This window comes from Anolis sagrei, chromosome 4 (assembly GCF_037176765.1).
Source record: "Anolis sagrei isolate rAnoSag1 chromosome 4, rAnoSag1.mat, whole genome shotgun sequence".
NCBI classification, from domain to species: domain Eukaryota; kingdom Metazoa; phylum Chordata; class Lepidosauria; order Squamata; family Dactyloidae; genus Anolis; species Anolis sagrei.
In genome coordinates, this window is record NC_090024.1 from 92901360 (window position 1) to 92925457 (window position 24098).

Below are 24098 nucleotides of genomic sequence, written 5' to 3' on the forward strand. Positions count from 1 at the left end.
AACACCAATAGTATCAGTCAATAGGTGATTTCCACATCCAGCTTTTCCCTGGTCAACATTCTTGTAACTTGCAGAATTGTTTTTTTTTTTCAAGTTTTCCACAAAGTCAGGGATTGGTATATTTATAATGTCTCATAGATCTGAAAAACACTGTGACTGTCTCAGCCTCAATAAGCATCAAGCACATCTGTATTCAGTTTCACTTTCTCAGTCTGTACTTGTGTAGCAAAAAGAATGTCCCTTCAGAAATTCCCATGATATATTTCTCACTGGACAAGTAATCTGCCAAAAATTTAGGTTATGGAGAGAGGGAGAAAGAGATCCTGCACTCTTCATCAGGCAATAACATGCAGCTTATATTGGATGCTTAATTTTTCATGTCTTGCTGATGTTGTGAGATTATTCTGAATAATGTTTGCCTCATGTAATGGTCTTTTGTGCAGGCAATTTTATGGTGTCATTCATTCAATTTATTCTGATTCTGTAGGTGCGGAGGCAGCTGAAATGATGAACAGAGAAATTTATGCCCGTGGAATCATATTTGTACTTGGAAGTTCATTTTGCTTTGTTGACCGAAATCTGTGATTTTTGTTATAGAGATAAGACAAAAAGCATCTAGGAATCTTCTTCCTGGACTCTCTTTTCCTATAAAGAGAGTGAGTAGCTATATTTCCATTTAGAGTGCATGACTGGTTTGTGCAAATTCATTCAGCCTTTACATATATTTCCTTATGATGCCCTCTTAATCAGCCTTTAAGTGAAGGAAGGATGAGTTGGGCACACAATGGACAATTTTCACCTCTGCAAACTTGTGTCAGGCTACAATGCTCCACTTTTCAGATTTCCAATCTGTTTTTGAATATGCTGAAAGATTTGAGTTCTTTGAGGGTGTGCCACAGATGTTTTGAGATAAATCACCATTTTTGAAGTAGTGATTGGTTGTTATTTTCCTTCTTAAAATGTTTAATGATCTATGGGCTGGGGTGAAGCCTGGGTCCTGTGTAAAACCCACAAACTGTCCATTCCCAATGCCTTTTCAGTCACATTCAGTCACAAACCCTTAGGTTCTTTTGAATCCATGGACTTATGAAGTCCAAAGAGTTAAAGAGATGATACATTTCACTGCAGAAATGTAACATTTTAAGGCCACTTTCATTACCATGGCTCCGTCTTAAGTAATCCTGGACTGAGTAACTTGATGATTACTTTGAATTCCTTAATACAACTTTATTCTCCTGGAACACAATTCACAAGGTACCTTTTAAGCCTGTCTACACTATCTGGATTTCATATGCAGCCTCTTTCTTTTCAGAGTACTTTGGCAACTTCAGTGCATGAACACATTGAATTCACCAGAAAGTTTTAATGATGGATTTTAAAATTGCATCTTATATTTAATATTTGTTTTTGTGTATTTTAATATGAATTTTGTGGAAATAAGTTTAAATACATGTATTTTAAATAATGTTTTTAGAAAAATGTATGTTTTAGCAGTGTTGTAACCTGTCTCGAGTCATGAGTAGAGGCAGACAAAAAATCATCATCACCACCACCATCCTTACACCACTTCCAGTACACATTTTTGTCATATTGAGGACAAATGTCTGATTTGGATAGTTTTGTCTACTCATGGTCACATGTATCAAGCTCAAGGCCCAGGCCAAATCTGGCCTTCCATATCATATCAAAACGGTAATTATTTTTAAAATACTGAATTTGAATATATGTTAATGATTGTACTAAATTTTGTTTTGTATTCATTGCTATTCAGAACATGATGTATGGATGACCATAGTGTGTGATTTGGTGTCTCATGTTATTTAACAATATTTATTTATTTCGGGTACTTCTACCCCGCCCTTCTCAACCCCCTAAGGGGGACTCAGGGCGGCAGTATGTTAAAGAGTAGTTATATTTATACACTCTTTATATACAGTAGTTATATTTATATAGCCTAAATTACAAACTGTGCTTTGAAGGTCACTATAAGGTTGATATGACTCTCAGTGAAAATGAATTTTATACCCCTGGTCTAGGTTATTTCCAAGTGTTCCACAGCATGCAGAGAGCCTCCATATGTAAAAGAGATTCACTGTTTCATATTTCTAACTTCTCCATGATATTTGTGATACAAATGGGGATGGATCAATGATGTTATTGCATGTGCTTTTGCCATGAATTCTTAGTAAGTGAACTTTGAATATAGGGCTTAAATCTGTTCTGCATGCTGATTCTTATTCCTAAGAGTTCCTAGGTCTTCAGTTTATCCCATGTAAGCCCAGAAATATTGAAGTTTGCCCAAGGATAAATCTACACTATAGAATTAATGCAGTTTGATACCATTTTAACTGCCATGGCTTAAAGCTATGGAATTGTGGGAGCTATAGTTTTGCAAGTTCTTTTGCTTTCTCTGCCAGAGTACTGATGCAGCACCAAAGTGCAGGTCCCACAATTCCATAGCTTTGAGGCATGGCAGTTAAAATACCATCAAAGTGTATTAGTAGTTTACATTTACCGTAAAAATACCTATGCAAGTGGTATTTATCAACCAAGCTGGTGAACTGATTTCAGACAAACCATGTATTTTCAAATATTTTAATCAAAAATTGCTTGCCATGATACTGCCAAAACCAGAAATGTGCTGCTTCTTCCTTTTGCAGCCAGAAGTGAGATGAGTGCTCCAAGCAATCCAGCACATTAGAGAAAACACCCTAAAGATTTATCTGAGCAACACTTGCACTGTGATCAAAAGAACATCATACCAGAGTCCAATTAAACCACACAGCAATTAACTGGAAGCCTTCAGAAATAAAACTTCAAAAATAAATCACTGTAGGTTGAAGTAGATGGGGAGGGGGTATCATATCACTCAGCCTAACAGCTGCTACAATCTACTTTGTTACCAAACCCTTCAGCAGTGAGTTTGTCAAGATGGCAATGAGATACCAGTGATTTACAGCTCAGTGTTAATAAACAAGAAATGTTTTTTTTATTTATTTATTTGTGTTTTTTCTGGGAAAGATGTTTAAACAGAATTTATAAGCACACCATCTGCAATGCAGATCTGTTACAAATGGACAAGTCATTAATATGATTTAGGAGGTTTTGGCCTTCTCCCCACAATATGCAAGTTGGCTCAGTTGCGTGAGCAATGTTCAAGAGTGAGCTTAAGCTTTTTATCATAGGCATCCCACGACATGACCAGTTGGTCCTCATGCTCTGATGGAGCCCGCTGCAATTTGAATGAAATCCAGAGTAAGAGTCAAGTTAATCAACAACTGAGAGGGGGTTGTGTTGTGCTTTCAGCCAATTTTTGACATTTTAATTATATGTTTTGAACTGTTTTCAGTATCATTCATTGTTCCATCCCATTTTAATGTTGCTTTTTATATGTTTGAATTATATTGTACTTGTTTTCATTTACAAGCTACCTCTAGTCCCAGTTTTGGGGGAGAGATAAGGTACTATTATGATGTTGTTGTTGTTGATAACATTGTTGACAACAGCAACAATGTTTGGATGATGACAGGAAAGAGCAGGAACATTTTTAAATGTTTCATTTGAATATTAAAATATTGCCAGGTGATCCCTTTGCTTAAACTTCTATCTGATATCTGTTTTTCTCAATAGCCATAGATTTTTTTTCTCCCTTCCTATGGAGGAGCATTCAGTCATCAAAGTTCATACCTGCACTCTAAAAATAAAGACACGGGCCCACCTCCTTAGCAGGAATCAGCTCTCAACCTTTTCTTTGGTAGAGGAAGTTGAGAGTACTTGACGAGTGTCTCACAATAAGCTGACATGCAGTATTATGTTCTGTAGTGATTTGGAAGCAGGGAGGTCAAGTCTATTGCTGAGAGCTATGTGGAAGAATTCTGGCAGCAGCTGCAACACAGCAGCAACCCTGGGATAATTTCTTTTTATGTTATAGACATTGGTTCTAAACGTATCAAAACCGAAAGGGAAGGGTGTTTCAGAGGTTCCATGTCAAATTGGAGAGTGAATGGTAGAAGACATTTCATGGGAGTTCATTCAAGATATATCCTGTTCATGAATTTCTCAATGATTACATTTCAAAAGAACAGTGCATAAGAAGGACCTATGTTGGGATTAATTTTGAAAGTAACTACAGTGGGCCCTTGATATCTACTGTGATTTAAGTCAAAGACCACCCAAGGATATGAAAATCTGTGGATGCTCAAGTTCTGCTATACACAATGGCATATCAAAATAGTGTTGGTTATATACAATGGGAAACACAAGATTTGTTTTTTTGTTTTTTTTAGATTCCTCTGTGTGTGTGCATACATGATATATTTTCAAACTATAGATAGATGGTAAAATTATTTTATGCAGAATCCATGGATATAGAGGACTGGTTGTATAGTAATGCTATCCCTATAGATCACAGTAACCAAAGTTGTCAAGAGGCATGAAGATGGACTGGGAAATTTCTCAGATATTACCTTTAACAACACATACTTGTTTATACTGTTGTCCAATAATAATTACAATTAAGTATTAGAATGGATCATTTTAAATTTTAACATTTTGACAAAAAAGTGAGTGCAATTTTGCATACATCTATTTTGCATACACAAAATGCATTTTTCAAGAATAAATGCTTTTACCCCAAAAATATATGTATTTATTCAGTTAATAGTGTTTCAGTAATATAACATACACACAAAAATGTGCCTGTTCAAATGAAGATGGTTCTAATACAGTCAATTTAGGATGGTTCCACATTGCCATTTAATACAGTGTGAGGTTTGCCTCAGCCTGTTTATACCCCCCACAACACACATAGGCTGGTCTAAGTTAAAATGGTATAAGCCACTTAATGTGGTTGCACACTGGATTTTTTAAAAAAAAAACATAGGGGAATGCCCAGATGCTGTTCTAGGATTCAGATTTTCCCCTGTGTTGGGAGATTAGGGAAAGCCATCCAGGATTTCTATACGGAACTCATGTCCACACAGACATTACATGTTCTCTGGACTCACAAAGCATGAGGAGATGGGATGACTGTCCCTCCTGCCCCAACCCAATTTAGTTCACTCACCCATTCCCAAGACAGAAAATCTGGACTTATCTTGATTTGGAGCTCTTTACTTTCTGGTTCCTCTCCATGTCATTGAGCCCAGCAGCTTGGGCATAGCAGCAAGGACTCAGTCACTTGGCATCAGCCAGAAAGTAAAGAGCCTGCAGATGAAGGTAAATGCCAATTTTCTGTGTTTTAGATGCTACATTGGGCTGCTGGGGGTAGGATCTTGCCCCAGTTCCAGCAATGTTGACCTGATTCCAGAATGACTGGGCTTTGCGGCTGCTATCCACCTTGAAGACAGTTGACAGAACCCCTGTGTGGTCATAATGCAATCCCACACCAGTATTTTTCATATCGATTTGCAGCTGCATTATGTTCCTGTATAGAAATGCCCCTACATTAGAGGTGAGTAGGTAGGTAAGTCGACAGATATATGAATGGATAGATGGATAGTGTAAATCATGTATATTTTGCAAAGACAAGCACACATCAAGAAATACAGTGTACATAAAAAATTAAGACAGATTTCCATGTAATAACACCCTCAAAGTTTTTCAACTCAATATAAATCTAGGATGGGAAGACATTTCTCCTGGGATTTGAAGAAATGCAGTATTTATTTATTTAAGTATTATATTCCACCATTCTCACCCCGCAGGGGACTCAGGGCGGATTACAATGTACATATGCATGATAAACATTCAATGCCATAGACACACAACATATATAGAGAGACACACAGAGGCTATTTAACTTTTCCAGCTTTCGTGAGGGTATTCTGGCCACCGGGGGAACTGTCACTCCACCGTCCATTTGAGATACTGATGGAGTACTTCCTCATTCTTTGCTTGCTTGCTGGAGATTTTATGGTGTTGTAAATTAGTTAAATTTGTCTCCTCGCATAAGTGGTACCTAAATTTCCTACTTAACAGATGCAACTGTCTTTCAGGCTGCAAAGGACGACAGCAAGCTACACACAATGGTCGAAAGCTCACTCCGACCTGGGCTGGCTTCGAACTCATGACCTTTTGGTCAGTAGTGATCTTAATGCAGCTGACTTCCAGCCAGCTACGCTACAGTCCTGGTGCTTTTAAAACAAAACAAAGATATTTTCACATTTTTAGGGTGCAAATTTACAGTAAATTCCAGGATGTAATTGTAGCAATAATTTTCACATGTGGTTTTCTGATGAACCAACCTGGACACAGCATATTATTTGAGAACACAGAAGTGCTGGACCACTCTCACAACCACCATGTCAGACTACACAGAGAAGCCATTGAAATCCACAAGCATGTGGACAATTTCAACAGAAAGGAAGAAACCATGAAAATGAACAAAATCTGGCTACCAGTATTAAAAAACTCAAAAATTACAGCAGAAAAACAACAGAGGGGAAACAAACAGGCACATGAAATCACCCTCAACAAAAGATTCCCCCCAGGCGCTACCAAGCCATTGAATGCAAATCAAGGTGATCAGCTGAAACATCCACAGCTAGCCCCAGCAAACAAAAGTCCTTTGTCACACCCTGGTCATTCCACAGATATATAAACCTAGTTTTTCCTAGTTCCCACAGACCTCATTACCTCTGAGGATGCTTGCCATAGATGCAGGCGAAACGTCGGGAGAAAAATTGCCTCCAGAACATGGCCATATAGCCCGGAAAAACCTACAACAACCCATGGATTCCAGCCATGAAAGCCTTCGACAATCCATTATAATGATACATGAGGAACAAAGTATCTTACATTCTTGACTTCTCCTAGTATCTAGACCCAGTATTCATAATGTCAGGAGGCATTCTGCTATGCTTTGATGAATGTAACAATTCTATATTTTTGATCTCACATTGAAGAGGGGGAAGGATTTTCTCCCTACCAAAGGAACCTAGGTTCTATATATTTTAGCTCTCAAGGTTGCTTCTTTGTTAAGCACAACAAGATGATCACTTCAAAGTGTCCCTGACATATGTGTCACTGTTATGTCCACTTACAAACAATGGGAGAAAATTCCATAAGTACTCCACTTATCTCTCAAAACAAACATCATTTTGTGCATGCGAATCAAAGTAATTTGGTTCAGAAGATAAACAAGCCCCTTCTGATGAATGGCATACAGGTTTTAATTGCATATTCACAATTGTACTGAAGGATGCTTTAATGAGAAGAAAAAAAATGCATGCTTTTCCAATGCTTCACTTTAGCACAATGGAGTTACCATTTCAGAGGTAAGATCAGACCAAACATGCAAACATCTTTTAATAGTTTATGCCATCTGATTGTTCACTATGGTGATATTGCTCTGAGTAAGTAAACTAAAGAAGTAAACTATGCCATCAGGCTGGATCCCTAGCATGAAGAATGTGATTAGTCACCCAAAATGGTATTTTTCTGACTGTGATTGTGGGAAGCTTGCCAAAACTTTGTTAATGAGAATAGTAGGCCTGGGTAACAACGGAAAAATTTGTTTCTAAAATCGATTCGTTTTTTGGGGGTTTTTGCGTTTCGTTATTTAAAACAATTACAAAATTTTCCTTTAAAAAAGTTCGATATTTACGAAATTTCGTAAATGTGAAAAAATTACAAAGCAATAACGAATCGATTTCCGAAACAATAACGAATCGATTCGTTAATGGCGGACGCGACCGCACAATACGCTAAAAAACCTCCAAATGGGACAGGGGGAACTTCTGAAGCTTAATTAAACCAAAAACAACTATAAAAACCCTTAGAAAACCAAAAACAACTATAAAACTTGCCCCAGACATGTGGAAATAATAACGAAACGACCTCAAAACAATAACGAGACGAATAAAATAACGAAATACAAAACATTTACGAAACGATTTAAAAATTCGGTTTTTTAAAAAAAAATTGCTCCAGACTGGTTCGTTATCGTTTTGTAATTGAAAAATTAACGAATTTTTTAACGAATTACGAATTAACGAAACGAAACCGCCCAGCCCTAGAGAATAGGTTTAGAAACCTATGTGCATGGTATGACCAAATTGTAAACTTTTGCAGCATACACACACACACACACACACAACACGTAAATCAAGTAGACTTCATGCTGGTGTCCTTCACTGACTTTGTTATCAGCCAATACAGCAAAGTTTGGGCTGACAAACGAAGTGGTGGTATATTTATGGTGATGCAACAATTTATAGCATGTAAGGGTGACAGACAGGGAACCCTTCTTTCAACTGCACCTGGGTGGAGAAGGGCACTTTCCCATTGGGTTTACTGGAGTCAAGAAAGGGAGAGACTTCTATGTAGGCTTCAGGCTAGTTACCAAATCTTAGGTCCCCTGTTTTCATTCCTCATTACTCTGCCATTCCTCATCAGTCTGCCAGACACATTGTTTGACTTCCCCCTTCTTGTTTTTATCAGCAGGATCTCTAGACCTTTCTAAATTGATGAAGACCATACCATTCCACTCAATTACTGAACTGAGCAAATCTGATAAAATTTGGATGTTAAACTAAAATCTGGAAATTAAACTAAAAATGTAAATAGAGGATCCTATAAGATTGTAGACAAGGAGGAAGCAGATGTAAAGTAAGTGTCTATGATATTTTCATATGTATTATTTTGATAGTAGATTGTGACCCCCTAAAGGAAATATATTATCAGATAAATGATTGTGGAACATTAGATAGAAAGTATAGCACTGTATGCAACAAACACTTGCAAATGTATGTCTACTTAAATAAAGTTTAAAAATAATTAAAAAAATCTGGATATTGTACAAACTGGGTCCATATTGATTTACTTTGGGATTTTTTATTTAGGTCAATTGCATATCCAGATCATTTTCTTCCCACAGGGTGTCATAGATGTAATTTTTTCATAGGGCTTTCTTAAGCCGTTGGATGCTATTTTTACCTTTTTTAACATTTATATGGTGTTTTTATCCTCTGTATTTTTTTAGATTTTTTAAAAAGCTAGCAAAGATAGTTTAATGGAAAGGTAGGACAGGAAAGCTTCAGATTAGGACTGCCTGATTCAATCCATTGGATAATACATGGTTTCCCCCTTTGCTATGGAAAATTCTAATTGATATAACACTTTTACCTATCCTTTGTGACATTAGAAAGGCTTAGCACTAGCAGGCTAAAATGTCTCTCCATAGATTGCTACAACAACAACACCAGATAAAATATGGAAAAAAAAAACCTTCTTCCCTTAGGGGGCAGGAATATGTAGTGATGAATTGCTGAAGAGCTATGTGTATTATGTGGTTTGCCTTGTACACCAAATTTGCTTTCCCCTTCCTGTAAGCCTGGGAGGGGAAGTGAGGCAAGCCATTTAAAAGAAGTGGGGGAGGTGGAGCTTGTTTGGCAGATTGATGTTCCCCACTTTGGCTCTTGCATTCTAGCTTGGAGGTTGGGCCATCTATTCCACCCTGTAACAGTCTGCCCAGATACCAAGTGGTTACTTCAGAGCCAGGTAGGAATGTTTCACTCTTTCAGAGGTTCCCCCCCCCCCCATCTACCCTACAGTGTTGAGGTTCTGGGAAATTGGCATGGGGTGCTACCTTAAACAGGTTTCCATGCAGAAAATGGGGATATAACTTAACATCTCGATGTGCACCTAAGGCAACCATTTTGGTGAAGGCCAAGAACAGGAGCCCCCACCTGTGAGTTCAGTCAACTGAGGTGGGGATGAATAGAAATGGCCTTGAAGTTGTATCCTAATCCCAGAAGTCTCTCAACTGGGGGCTTGAATTCTTTATGCAGTTACCCAAGCAGTTCCCTGAGTTATGTGGGGAACTTAGGTGTCTCACCCCAAATTAGCCGAGGAGTATGTCTGGAAGAGCCACTGCCTCAGCTAATCCAACATCAAGTCCAAACCCACTTACGGTTAGTTGCAGTTCATTAAGAAAGTTTAAATAGGTAGCAATTAATAAAAGTTGCCCATAGTTATTCCAACACAGTTGTCTTTTCTCATTATTTTGTTTTGGGTGGGCAATGACACTTATGCCCTCAAAAACAATGCAAAATGCTGGTGTTTCATCAATGGTGCTATTGGTTTACAGATACAATCAGGTTTTGTATGTGGAATTTGGGGTCACAGTCCTAGCCCATGTAGATTCTGGAAAGTCTTCATTTATCCTATCCTTTTTTTCCAAAGATGTAACTATATCTCCTTTCCACCTTTCTTCTTTGTTCCCTCACTCATTTTTGCACCATAACAGCAATTCAAACATTATAGACCTCATCATATGTTCTTCTACATGATGCACTCTTGGGTGGGCAAAGGGACACTGGGCTATCATCCAGAAATCCCTGCACAAACATTGGATATAAATTATGTCATATTCAGCTGTCTTCTTTAGGGCTAACTGAACAAGTGAAGAGAGCAGCACACTTCACTTGGGGGGGGGGGGGTGATAATATGCCCATAGCGGAGAAACTCCCTTCTGGGTAGAGGCTCTTCTCATAATTCCAAACACTGACTTTCCTGAAGGTTTTTTAAGAGAATCTCCACAAAAAGAAGAGACTAGTATTTTTTTCTGTCTTGGTGCTGGGGGGATGCTTCCATTTTTGCACATTTATCATCATAAAATCATAGAGTTGGAAAAGAGCTCATGGGCCATCCAGTCCAACCTCCTGTCAAGAAGCAGGAAAATCATATTCAAATCACCCCCGACAGATGGGGGTAAACCCTGTTAAAACAACTGAGTATGACTGTAATGATTGGCTTTTGGCAAAGTATGTGCAAACATTGAATATTGGGGACTAATAGTCACACAACTGTGTGAAGATATTATACTGAGCACAAGTGTGTTGAATGTAACATGAGAGTGTTTGTAAATGCTCCCAGTCACCTGAATGAGTATATATACAGTGTGATGTGCCTTTAGCGTAATTTTTGGATGCCTCTATGTATCATGTAAAATGAGTAATAAATATTTGTGTTTTGTTTAGGAACCTTCTTTGTAAGTAAGTAAAACTTTATTTCTATCCCATCCCATCTCCCCAAGGGGACTCAGGGTGGCTCACAATATAAAAAGCAAACTTTCAATGCCGCAAAAATAAAACAATAAATTAAACATTCACACTGTATTCTCAGTGAAAGACCACTTTTTCCTGGGTATACATGAGTAGTGAGAATCTCTTCTCTCCACAAGCAAAAAACAACAGATAGCATAATGCTGCACATACACTGAATTTTCTCTCTATCATTTTTATTGCACATTTTGCTCTCATAAGAAGAGGTTGCAGTTAATGATACCAATCAATCTGTTCTTTTACAACCAGTTTCATATCTTCTTGGTGGTGTCATTAAAGTCCCCAAAAGCATTAAGGCACTAATTCATCAGGTAAGTATTTACCCTCCTTTCCCCTCACACATACACATGCACACGCCTTCCTTAGGTAATGTTAAGGAAAAACATATTAAAATGCAACTAAGAAATAAAATGGACATTAGTTGCAGTAAGATGGTGACTGGCCACCTGTGCCTACAGCTGTTTTGTCTCCTAAAAATGTATGGGAGCAAAAACTAAGATCATTATCGAAGCATAAATTAAAGATTATCACTTGACCTGGTTTTGTGGTTGACTGGGAAGACCTGATAATATCTTAACTGAAAAACATTCAGCTAGAGAAGTAAGGTTGTTTCCCCCCCACATAGGACTAATTGAGATAAAATTATACACTTTTTAAACTGTCAGTCAGGAAAAAAAGATGAAAGGGACATTGAACCAAAAATAAAAAAGCAATTAGTTATTTCATTATTCCATCATGATTGGTTTTATTCATTTCCAAACCTGTCCAGAAACATAGTTATCTTCCTCCATTGTCCCATGCCCCATCCGCAGCCAAGCAAAGCTTAAGATGCAGGAGGGCATTTTGAATTATCCCATGAAGGAGGCAGACTTGGTTTGGGCCAGCTAGTTTGCTGGCCCATGCATGTGAGGAGGCGGAGCAGCAAATTGGATGAGGCTGCTCTGTTCCTCTCTTTCAGTTTCCTTTTGACGGCGTTACCCACAGCCTTATCTAAATCTATATAAATAAAAATGTAATGTCAGACTACACAGAGAAGCCATTGAAATCCACAAGCATGTGGACAATTTCAACAGAAAGGACGAGACCATGAAAATGAACAAAATCTGGCTCCCAGTATTAAAAAACTCTAAAATTATAACAGCTAAACAACAGAGAGGAAGAAACCAGGCACAGATTAACACCTCCCAGCAACAGGTTTTCCCAGGTTCAAGCAGGCCTTCAAATGCTAATGAAGGTGATTAGCCAAACACTCACACCTAATTGCAGCAGGGAAGAGCTCCTTGCCCCACCCCAGCCATTCCACAGATATATAAACCCATTTGTCCTAATTCCAACAGACTTCTGAGGATGCTTGCCATAGATGCAGGCGAAACGTCAGGAAAAATGCCTCTAGAACATGGCCCTATAGCCCGAAAAAACCCACAAGAACTGAATGTAATGTTCATTTGTGATACCATCAGAACTCAAAAACCACTGGGGGAATTGACACCAAATTTGGACACAAGACACCTAACAACCCAATGTATGTCCTCCACTCAAAAAATTGATTTTGTCATTTGGGAATTGTCGTTTCTGGGATTTATAGTTTACCTACAATCAAAGAGCATTCTGAACTCCACCAATGATGGAATTGGGCCAAACTTAGCACACAGGGCTCCCATGACCAACAGAAAAAACTGGAAGGGTTTGGTGGACACTGTCCTTGAGTTTGGGAATTGTAGTTCACCCACATCCAGAGAGTACTGTGGACTCAAACAATGATGGATCTGGACCAAACTTGACACAAAAATTCCATATGTCTAAATATGAACACAGATGGAGTTTGGAGAAAATAGACATTGATATTTGGGATTTGTTGTTACTGGGATTTATAGTTCACTACAATTAAAGAGCATTCTGAAACCCACAAACGACAGAAATGGGGCAAACTTCCCACACAGAACCCCTATGACCAACAGAAAATACTTAAGGCCATCCAGTCCAATTCTCTTCACCAGGGCAAGAAAATGTAATCAGAGCCCTCCTGACAAAGAGCCATCCAGTCATAAATATAGATAGATAGATAGATGATAGATAGATAGATAGATAGATAGATATGATTCTCACACACATACACAGATATAGTATCATAGATTTGAAAGAGACCCTTAGAGAAGGACTATGATATGTTGCATATTCCAGAGTAGGCAAACCAGACACTCTCCACATTAACACTGACAAAGAAACAACAAGAAATACTGTTTACCCACAAGCAGAAAGAAATTGCATATATTAGAAACCAACACGTTCTCATTACTTTATTTTCCAGATCACCAGACTGGGCCACACCAACGCGTGGCAGGAAACAGCTAGTATTCAATAAATAAACATTTGAGGAGGGAAGACTGTTACCCCCTACACACAGAGAGACACTATACATGTGAAGATGGCAGCAATGGTTTCACCATTAGAAGACTTATTTTGAGGTTTTTTATTGAGAAAGAAAAATAATAACATATTTGAACAGATAATACTTGTCTATTGTAGACATACATTATAGTAACATATTTCAATATTATCTAGTCACATTCTTTACAAGTTTATTCATATTACATTTTTATTATTGTTATTTTCTTCTTTCTTTCTTTTTCTCCCCCCTCCTCCCACCACCCTTTCCTACCCCTTCCATCACATTTCTCTCTATATCTTTATTTTTAACCACACACACAACTTTTGCAATCTTTGTACAATGTCTATGCTGGCTTCGCCTTCTTCAACTCATTTCATATATGTTGCCCATTTCTCTTTAATTTTTTCTGTTTTGTCCTCCTGTGAATCTTCTTGGGCTATACATTCAATAATATCTGATTGGTCTTGTTCAAATAAATAATTATTCCAATTTTCCAAATTACATTTTTTTCATCTTTCCACCCCCAGAAGACTTATTTTGAGGTGATAGAGAAACAGCCATCACCACAACAGCAATGGATTTACACATTCAATTGGACATAAATCATCATGAGAGATATAAATCCTGTCAATTTCAGTGAATCTGAATTGGATCTCCGTATATAGACCATCTTCTGCACTGCAGTCAGTGTAGGAGGCCCTGCTCTCAATCCCACCTTTGTCACAAGCACTGTTGATGGGAAAAAGAGAGGTGACCTTCTCCATGAGCACTCCGCATCTCTGGAACTCCCTCCCTAAAGAAATAAAAATGGCTCCCACCCTTCTCTCCTTCAGAAATCTTCAGAAAACACACTAATGCACCTTAACATATGGAGAGGAGGAGGATTAGTGCACCCTAAACCAACTGCATTGGAACACTGGCTAACTTATTTGCATCTTATAGCTGTTCTGGTACGTTTTAAAGAACAACTATGATAGGCAATTTTAATGTATTCCTCAGGGTATATGTTAATTAATGTTATTTATGTTATTAGTTTAAATATGTTTATTTGAGTATTTGTATTCTGGCCTTATTTTAAATGTTAATTACCTTCTTTTGTTATAAGTTTAATGTTGTTATTTTCTATTATTTTGTATTATTGTGTCATGTTTGAATTGGATTGTGGCGCTGAATGTTTACCTTTTCTGTGTGTAAACTGCCCTGAGTCCCCTTGAGGAGAGAGGGTGGTCTATAAATAAAGTTTTATTATTATTATAATCTACTTCAGAGTTGACACTTAATTTTGGGGGCTGTTACACATAGATTCCTCCAGCCATGTGAAATTACTCCTTAAGTAATTTTTCAGAGCTCTGGTCAACTTTTATAATGATTTTATATGTAATCAATCTTCTGTGTAACCACTTCTGAAATCATTGCATACATTCTTCATATTAGTTGCTTCTAGCCTTGACATTTTTCTTTCTTTTTCTCCGTAGCTCATGCTTATAGAATATGCAAGAGTAGCAAATCCCTTCAAATCAAAATTAACAACATTTATCCCGAAAATCCTTGTTCATTCTATTTGCTTTAGAAGGGTGGATTTTAAAAATGCAAAGTGGAAACTGTCATTTTTGCTTTGAACTCCTTAAATCCTCCTTTTCACATCACACCTATTAGTTTGGGATTTTGAAACACTCCGTTTTCACAGCTGCACATTTCTTTTAGTAATACTGTTTATTCTCACACCAATATTGCTGAGACTTTTTTTTTTACAAAGTGCTTCACATGTATTATTCAACTGTAATCCTTATAGGAACCATGTTAAGCAAGTTAAACCAATATTATCATCTGAACATGGAGAATTGGCTTGTTCGACTATAATTTCCAAAATGGTTGATTGCCAGGTTGGCTTAGGAGTTCTGAGAATTGGAGTGTGGCCCAAAATACTTTTCCAGGGTCTGATTATCATTCTCATATTGCAGAGCAGGTTAATAAAGCATGAAAGAGAGAGAAGTTTTCCTAAGGCCAAGATACATGTTTTTAGCAGAAACAGTATTAGTATATTGGCGAAGGTTTTCATGGCCGGAATCACTGGGTTGTTGTAGGTTTTTTGGGGCTATATGGCCATGGTCTAGAGCAGTGGTTCTCAACCTGGGGTCCCCAGATGTTTTTGGACTACAACTCCCAGAAATCCTAACAGCTGATAAACTGGCTGGGATTTCTGGGAGTTGTAGGCCAAAAACATCTGGGGACCCCAGGTTGAGAACCACTGGTCTAGAGGCATTCTCTCCTGACATTTCGCCTGCATCTATGGCAAGCATCCTCGGAGGTAGTGAGGTCTGTTGGAACTAGGAAAAAGGGTTTATATATCTGTGGAATGACCAGGGTGAGACAAAGGACTCTTGTCTGCTGGATATAGCCTACATGAAACATACATCTTTCTTTCTTTTTTTGTTTGTTTGTTGCACTGAAAATGGCCTTGTATGACACACAAATGCTATTATTCAGTACATAATGCAACAAATATTTGTTTTGTTTTGTTCAGAAAACATATCTGTATTGAAAATGCTACTTTTTTGTACAAGGAAACTATGAGTCTTTGGCAGAATACTAGAACAGTAAAAAATAAGAAGAAAAATGTTAAATTATAATTTCAACTTGAGTTTATGCAATATGTAAAAATGGCTTTATTTATTTGGAGTTCTATCTCAGTATATAAGAAACACTTTTCTACTTTTTCAGAAAATTTAAAAAATCCACTATACTGCAAATATCCCAAAATTAATATAGAAAATGGTGGAGCATATACCCTTGCTTAATTCAAGAAAGAAGGTAACTACAAAGAGCCCCCATGGGGAGAAAGGCAGGGTATAAATAAATGGAAGAGGGCGGAGGAGGAGGAGGAGGAGGGGGCATAGTTGAGAACAAAAGTTGGGCAGGAGAGAGGATAGTCACATAAAAAGATTGTAATTCAAGGAATGTGTTCAAAAAAATCAGCCTTTTTGATAGGGCATTAATGATTTTCATCTCCCAGGCTAACACACGTATCAAATTGAAAGAAAGGCATTTAAAAACATTTATTCAAATGCAAATTCCCATGCAGATATTCCATTCTCTTCCATATGAATGAACATAGTCAACAGGTGATGGCACTGAGGGCTGGTGTTAGATGGTTTTATCAATGGATTGAGAGATACAGATGGTGAGTGACGAGGAGAAAATATGATGCAGGGTTCAATGTGAAAGATGGGAAGAAGAAAGACCATGGGATGAAGAGAAAAGAAAATGAAAGAAGATGAGGAAAGAAAGATGAAGTCATCTTAATTTGAATGAAAAAGAGGATATGAACTGAGCAAGATAGATGATAAGTTATGGCTAAATATTGCAAAAGATACAGATGAAGAGAGGGGAGGATTAGAATGAAGACCTAAAAAGAGTGATTGGGAAGTGATAGTAAGGGTTGAGAATGCAACCCTCTTGCTGCAACACACACTACCCCAACCAGTAAAGTCAAGTGTCATGTCAAATTAATCCTGGTTGATGTTCATTAAAATGCTTTACTCAAATTGCTTACAAAATGTTTAAAGGAGACAACGTTCGCTATGCTGCAGAAATGTTCATATCCTATTCCCTTACTCAAAACAGAGGGGGGGAAGCCTTCACCTTCATAATTTAATAAGTCCTCCCACCCAAACCAATAATATGATTCAATAACATAAGGTGAAACTTTTGTTCAAGCAGTTTGGGAATCAAAGGAAATGGAGCATGTTACAGTGCAGCAACAGTGGCCATCTTTACCCCTTTCCTTATCACAAATGTTTATTAATTCACTGAAAGGCTTGCTTCAGACCAGCTATTTCACCCTGAGATTGCTATCTCCTTGTTGCCATTCTCAGTTACACATGGTTTGAAGCTAGTGAATAATGTAATCAGATAAGAAATCAAGAGGCCAGAAAAGATGTATTACATTTGCATAAGTGTGGTTTCTTCCCCAAGAAACAATTTGTACAGATGATATTACTTCAGGATTTTTGGAAAACGAATGGTGTGCATGGGGAGGCGGGGGGGGGGGGGTGAAGGGAGAGATCAATGTTCTAAATAATAGTTCTGATGGTCGTCATTTTAAATGTTTGCAATTTATTTCGGGTTAGAAAGTTGATAACTGCCAATTGCTTTTTTAAAAAATTGTTTCACCCTTACTAGAGACCATTTCGAAACAGCAATTCTAAAGATGAGTATAATGGGAAATGAAATAAGTCTCTGTAACACTGAGATAAAAACAACATCAGACATGAATAACAAATCATTTGTAATAATTAAGGCTGTGCATTGACTTCAAATGAAGTCTGAAGTTAGAATGGAAATGGGCCTTATCAGACAGATTTGATACTTCCAAGTCAAAGTCCAGTTCTATGAATATGTTTTATAACATGGAATTTATTATTTAAATAGATATGGTGATACACATTTTATGTTTTAATTATGTAAAAATTTCAAAAATGGATAGAAGAGGAAAGAGGGAGAGGACAGGACTGGTTAAATGACAGGTACAGCTCCTAATCCCAGGACACATGCATATATTTATTTATTTACTTTACTTTACTTCTATACCGCTTTTCTCAGCCCTTAAGCGACTCAAAGCGGTTTACATAATACAAAATCACAAGACAGTATCAAAAGCAGGTTAAAACACATTATACATTCTACATAGCAATCAATATCAAAAGACAATATAGCTTTTCATTCCCTGTGCTCTAGTAGAGGAATAAAAATTTGATAAATCTCAATTCATTTTTCTTTGTCATTGTTAGGAAGGAACAATGGGGAAAGGCAGGTATCTGTTATAGGCTTTAGAGAAGTTGGTTTTGTTCTGTTGTTTGTATCTTCTTTGAAGCATTTTAATCCTGTTTGAGATCTGTTAGAGCAAAAATGGGACCATGGTAGGACAACTATTCAGATCACATTTCACTTCACTGTTTTTTAAAGCCTTAAACTTTTTTTTTCAAACATCATTCCCAAAGGTCTGTACTTATCCTTCTGAAATGTTGCAGAATTGCTGCCTAGAGATATGTCTGATGTAAGACATTTTAATGTAAACTGTGCAAAAACCAATGGAGTAGAGGCAAAGAAGAAAAGCAAATTTCCTTCCTCAAAAGTATGATTTTTTGTTTATTTCAGAAGGTACAGTTGCTTGTATATTTACTACCCAGAGAGCCAACATTAAAACTAATTAAAAGCTAGCAGTGGTGTTTTAAAAGACAAATATTAAAGGCCACTGTACATGGGAGATTCATTAAACAGCAAGAACATAAAAATTCTAGCTATTTTGTTATTTCCAGTTATGTAGAAATAACTCCATAACATAGAAATTAATAGACACAAATAGAATGTTGATTCAGATTCAGATTCTGGATAAAATCAGCTTTGGCACACAAAAATAGCATTTGAAGATAATAGAGTACAAGGATCTTGCTAATACAGGTCCAAAGTGCCAATGCTGTAAAAGCTATTGTAAAATAGGAATTTTTACCCTGTGGATGTATATATGTGCGTGTGTGCGTGCATGAAATGTGTATACAGAAGCTCCATCAACACCACCATATAAATTCTTTTTTTTTTGAAAAAAATATTGTTATTAGTTTTGTTGCATATACATTTATAAGTAAAAACACTGACAGGGTACAAGTGGGATTATGGGGTCATAAGTGTGGGAGGGGGAGGGGCGGTGAAGGGGGGGTGGATAGAGAGAGGGCTGGAAAGGGGTCAGGGTTAAAGGTACTTCCAGGATTCGCCCAGAGAGCTTTACTTCTTATTGCTTTTATCTACGTCATTCCACATCATTAATACATTGTTTCAAGTCTTTAACACATTGTTATTCTTTATTTCAATACTCTTGTTTCTTAATACCCTTTAACGTATATTTTATCTATTTCATCCTGTTCTTTATTAGTCTTATCTTTAGATTTTCTTTAGATGTCTATCCTGTACATCTCTTTGTTTCTTTCCCTTACAAATGTTAATACTGCACTCCAATCTGTTCTTTGAGGTTTCTTATAGATCAGGGAGATTTTGTGCATCAGAATGTCCATGCTTATTATGTCCATTACTTTACTGATCCAATGTTCCATTGTTGGTATCTCTTCGGTTTTCCACAATTTTGCTAATACCATCCTAGCTGCTGCTATCAGGAAGAAAAAAACTCTGTCCTCGTTCATTTCCAATTTCAGATTGTGAATACCTAATAGTAATGTTGCTGGCTTAGGTTCAAATTTTATTTCTACCACCATATAAATTCCAGGTCATCTGCTTTGAACTGCATTAGATGGCAATGTAAACTCAAATAATCCGGTTCCAAGCAAATAATTTGGATTATCTGCTTTGATAATCTGCATTATATAGCAATGGAGAAAAAGAGAGTCTCTTTTTTGTTATATCAGTTTTATTTTGGGGGCAATCCCATACAAATGTGGTGAACAACTATTGCTAGCACTGATACAAATAGGATTTCCCCCATCCTTTTGGTATCATTGTTGCTGACAGGATGCCTGTTTGATGAGTAAAACTCATAGAGGGTTCATACAGTCTTCCTCATACATTAAATGAATGGATAGAAGTAATGTAACTGGTAGGCTTGTTCAAGTTCATTCAGAAGCTTCTAAAATTGGAAAAAATTCAAATTAAATTTCCTTTTGAACCAATTTTGAGCCATGCAGAAATAGTGGGAGGAGCAATTCTGAATTTAAACCACTTATCCATTATTCGGAATTATTTTCGGATGTCTCCCACAGTTATTTTCATTTTAAGACCATTAAGCAATTTTGGCAAAGCCTAACAAACAGTTTTAAAATCTTGCAGTTTCCCTTCCCTGGCTGCGAGCTGCGATGCAGAGGGACGAGGTGGGCATGGCTAAGCACAGCTCTTCTTGAAGACCATGCCCACAGCAGCCTTCAAGAAGAGCTGTGCTTAGCCACGCCCACCTCGTCCCTCTGCATCGCAGCTCGCTGCCAGGGAAGGGAAACTGGGGATCTAATCATGTTAAAAGATGGAAACATGTTAGAGGTCATGAGGAAGAGATCCAGGATGTAGTTTGATCTTTTTATCAGCACTGTCTGGGTACTATCATAATACATTAACTCCATCATTTATCATGGTACTATCATTAGAAGAAATTGCGAGATTTTAAAACTGTTTGTTTAGGCTTTCTGGCTTTGCCAAAGTTACTTAATGGTTCTGGAGGGCACCTTCCATTAATGAAGCGATTTGGATTTCTGATATTTTCAATCTTTTTTTCAAGAAAATTTCAGAAATAATTTCATAATCAAATCGCCAGAGCCCCCTACATCCAAAACGAGTATTGAATCCAATTTTTTTTATCAAACAAGCCTAGTAACTGGCTGTGTCATTGCTATGCACTTGTACAACACTGTTCCAAAAGACACACATTTTCTATTATTTGTAAATAGTATTCATAAATTTTCTGATATGTTTCCAAAAAGATAAGAATATATCCTTCTCAATCATAGTTCTTCCTTTCAAGATCTGACAAATACTGTATTGGATGAAAATATAACCTTTTCAGACGTAACAGGCTCTCATTCTCTTATTCTTTAAATTTCTCCAACATGTTGTGTGTAACCTCATATAGAGAAATAGGTATAGATTTTAAAATATTTGAAATGGTTGAAAGCATATTTTTAGGTATTGAGATTTCTGAACTGATGAGAGTATTCACAGTTCAGGGGGTATTCTGTACAATAATCACACATGGTTGTTTTGTTCAAAAACAGCATATTTTCCCACAGGAGTTGATGGTTTTCCTTTGAAAAATTATTTTCTATGTAGATAAAGTTGTTTTCTAGATGAAAAATACTGGGTTTTTGTTTTGTTTTGTTTTGTTTTTTTGCACAAAACAATCACAGGCAAATTTTTGCACAAATGAATCCCAAGTTGTGAATAGAATAGAATAACTCCTTTTCAAAGACTTTCTCCCCAGCAGGAAGAAAATTGCTGAAATTTCTCATTGCTTCTTTAGAAAAGAAACCTAGAAAAATTACATCCTTATAAATTAATTATTGGATTTAATTAAGATAGTGTTGCATTGAAAAGATCCAACTTGATTCAATATGAGTGCAAAGAAATTTCATGAAATAGTATTTGATACAAAGTATTTAGAGGTGACTATTCTTCTTGATGGATCATTACCTTGTCATGGTGAGGGGCTTGTGTGTTCTAGTGAACCTGTGAGTGAAGCTATTGGGAGTTATGTACACTCAGAAAGGTCTCCCTTGGCAGCAAGGTCACAGGGGAGGAACCAAATCAAACATGATCTGAAACCTGAATGGCAGAGAAGGCGAATGACAAAATGGTACTATAGTGCCCCATGAAGACCCTCACTGTTTGTCCCTAGTTCCCTAGTTAAGCCCTTTTTAGTTAGAGGGATTCATGTTTTATGTACAGTTTCTGGGGGAGCAGTCTAGACAGCCTCTTTGCATTTGAAGCCTCCGTCACCCTGTCCTTTAAGAATCCCCTAAGGGACGGAGCCTCTAGCAAGGCACTTCTCATTCTTGGAAGAGTCAGCCTTTTCTTGACTGGAAGGTGAAGAGAGAGGGAGGCCAGAAAAGTCTACAAAATAGCACACCCAGTTGGAACTGTATTTAAGTCCAATCAGAGTTAAATATTGAGACCATTTTAGAGACACTTGAACACCATACAAGAAAGAAATAGGAATAAATAAAAATTCAAGAGCCTCAGTTTGGCCAGAACTGTGTCTATTTCTCAAAGACTTTACCTCTCCTCATAAAGACTTTGTAGTGCAACTCAGGAGGAGAGAAAGTCTAAAATTCTTGTCAGTTAATAAATTCTTGTTTGACTCAATTATATCATCTCCAGTCTGTTCCCTGCACAGCCAGTTCACCTTCCAAGATAGTGTGGGGCAGAACAGTACATGTTACAATGGCTGTGACAGCTGTAAAAGTCTGGAACAGATAAGACGTCACTGGTTAACCATGCCTCTCAGTCAAAGCTTCTTTCTGTGAAGACTGTGTGTTGTTCGCTGTACACCGATCTCCACACATACAAGCAATCCATGCACAGGCATCTTCCAAGTCAAATTAAAACCAATGAAAGTCTCATGGTGATCAGCAAGCGATGGGGGCAGGACTGTGAAATCTGGCAGCCCATAGCTATGGAACAGCACATGTGTGGGGGATATGGATTCAGTTGTCCTAACTCAAGGTCTGAGACAGTTGAGCAGCCTGTAAGCTCTATGCACAACTGAGCATCCCTATTTAGAATGCACTCTTCTCACCCCATCTGGGGAGATGCCATAAACATAGTCCACTTCTCTTATTTATCCCTGACTGAACTGCCACATCCAGAGGGGTCACCAACCTGAGGTAAAAAAGACAAATGAACTTTAGTGCCCTGGCCCTTGAATGTACTAACTGGAGGTCGGCTGTAACCAACAATGCTATAGATTTTGAAGAGGCATAAATAGAGGATGGAAAGAAGAAACATGCCAAGAGGAAGGTGTATCAAGCAAACCCCTGATTAAACAACCTTCCATCTGGAAATCTATGCCCTCATTGTGGTAAACCATGTCAATCCAGAATAGGTCTCTACAGTCATGTATGGATATATCACCAAGACTCTACTTCTAGAAGACAATTATACTCAGCCACAAGGGATCACCTATGTTGATTTGGAGGGGGTACATTTACAGTACATATTCATAATACTTTGATTCCTGTTTAACTGGTGAGAAAGTAGAACTCTGGCTGAAAATTCAGAATGTATTGTTATTTGTCATCCAGTCAAATTCAATGAGCCTATGAATGGAAGATCTCCAAGAGGCTCAGTCATCAGTAGCCCCCAGGTCTTACAAACTCAGCTTTTCCTTAATTAAGTCAACCCACCAGTAATGCAGTTTCTTTCTTTTCCTCTTCCTACTGCTTTCCTTTTTACCAAGCATTATTGTCTTTTTCAGTGAGTCAAATGTTCTCATGATATTTCAAGAATATGAAAGATTCAGTTTAGTTATCTTAACTTCTTACTTATAGAAAGGCATAGCTTTTAGTGATACTCTTACAATTTTAGGAAAATTTATGACTGATAAAAAGATTTTGAAGAAAGCAAAATCTGTGACTGGTGAAATGTATAAACCTTTCTTAAAACTTGATATGCAAGAAAAACAAATTCGAGACTATATAATAAAATGGCCAAGGAATTTTGATTATCATATGGAAATGAAACAATTTGAATGGAACTTATCAACTGGGATGAAATTTGCATTACATAATAATCTTAAAAAGAATTCATATGAGTTTATGGGAAATACTGCACACTTTTTAAATTTAAAAAAGCATTTTGTTACCTTTTTGGGAAAATGTTTATGCAGAAAACTTGATTTTTGATAGAAAAACAAGAGTTCTTTGAAACAAGCAATCCCCCACTCCCTCTCACAAAACAGCATCAACAGAAGAAACAGCACCAACAGAAAACATCCTAAAATACAAAAATCTCAGTGTGGTTGATTATTATCTTCAGAAAATTTGTTGAAGATACTCTTTCCTATAAAGTGAAAAAAACATACATCAAAATAAAAAATTGCAAGTATTCTTGACATCTCCATCAACCAACAAGATAAAAATATAGGACTAGATGAT

General features: G+C 37.2%; 1 long non-coding RNA gene across 1 annotated transcript in view; it reads left to right on the top strand.

The window, feature by feature from the left end:
* The window catches only part of LOC137096810 (uncharacterized), a 66882-nt gene extending 63910 nt beyond the window's left edge, over positions 1–2972 (top strand). The window contains exons 2-3 of the long non-coding RNA XR_010909739.1: positions 488–656; positions 2661–2972. This is a non-coding gene — a long non-coding RNA (uncharacterized lncRNA). The remainder of the gene's footprint in view (positions 1–487; positions 657–2660) is intronic.
* The last annotated feature ends 21126 nt before the right edge of the window (positions 2973–24098 follow it).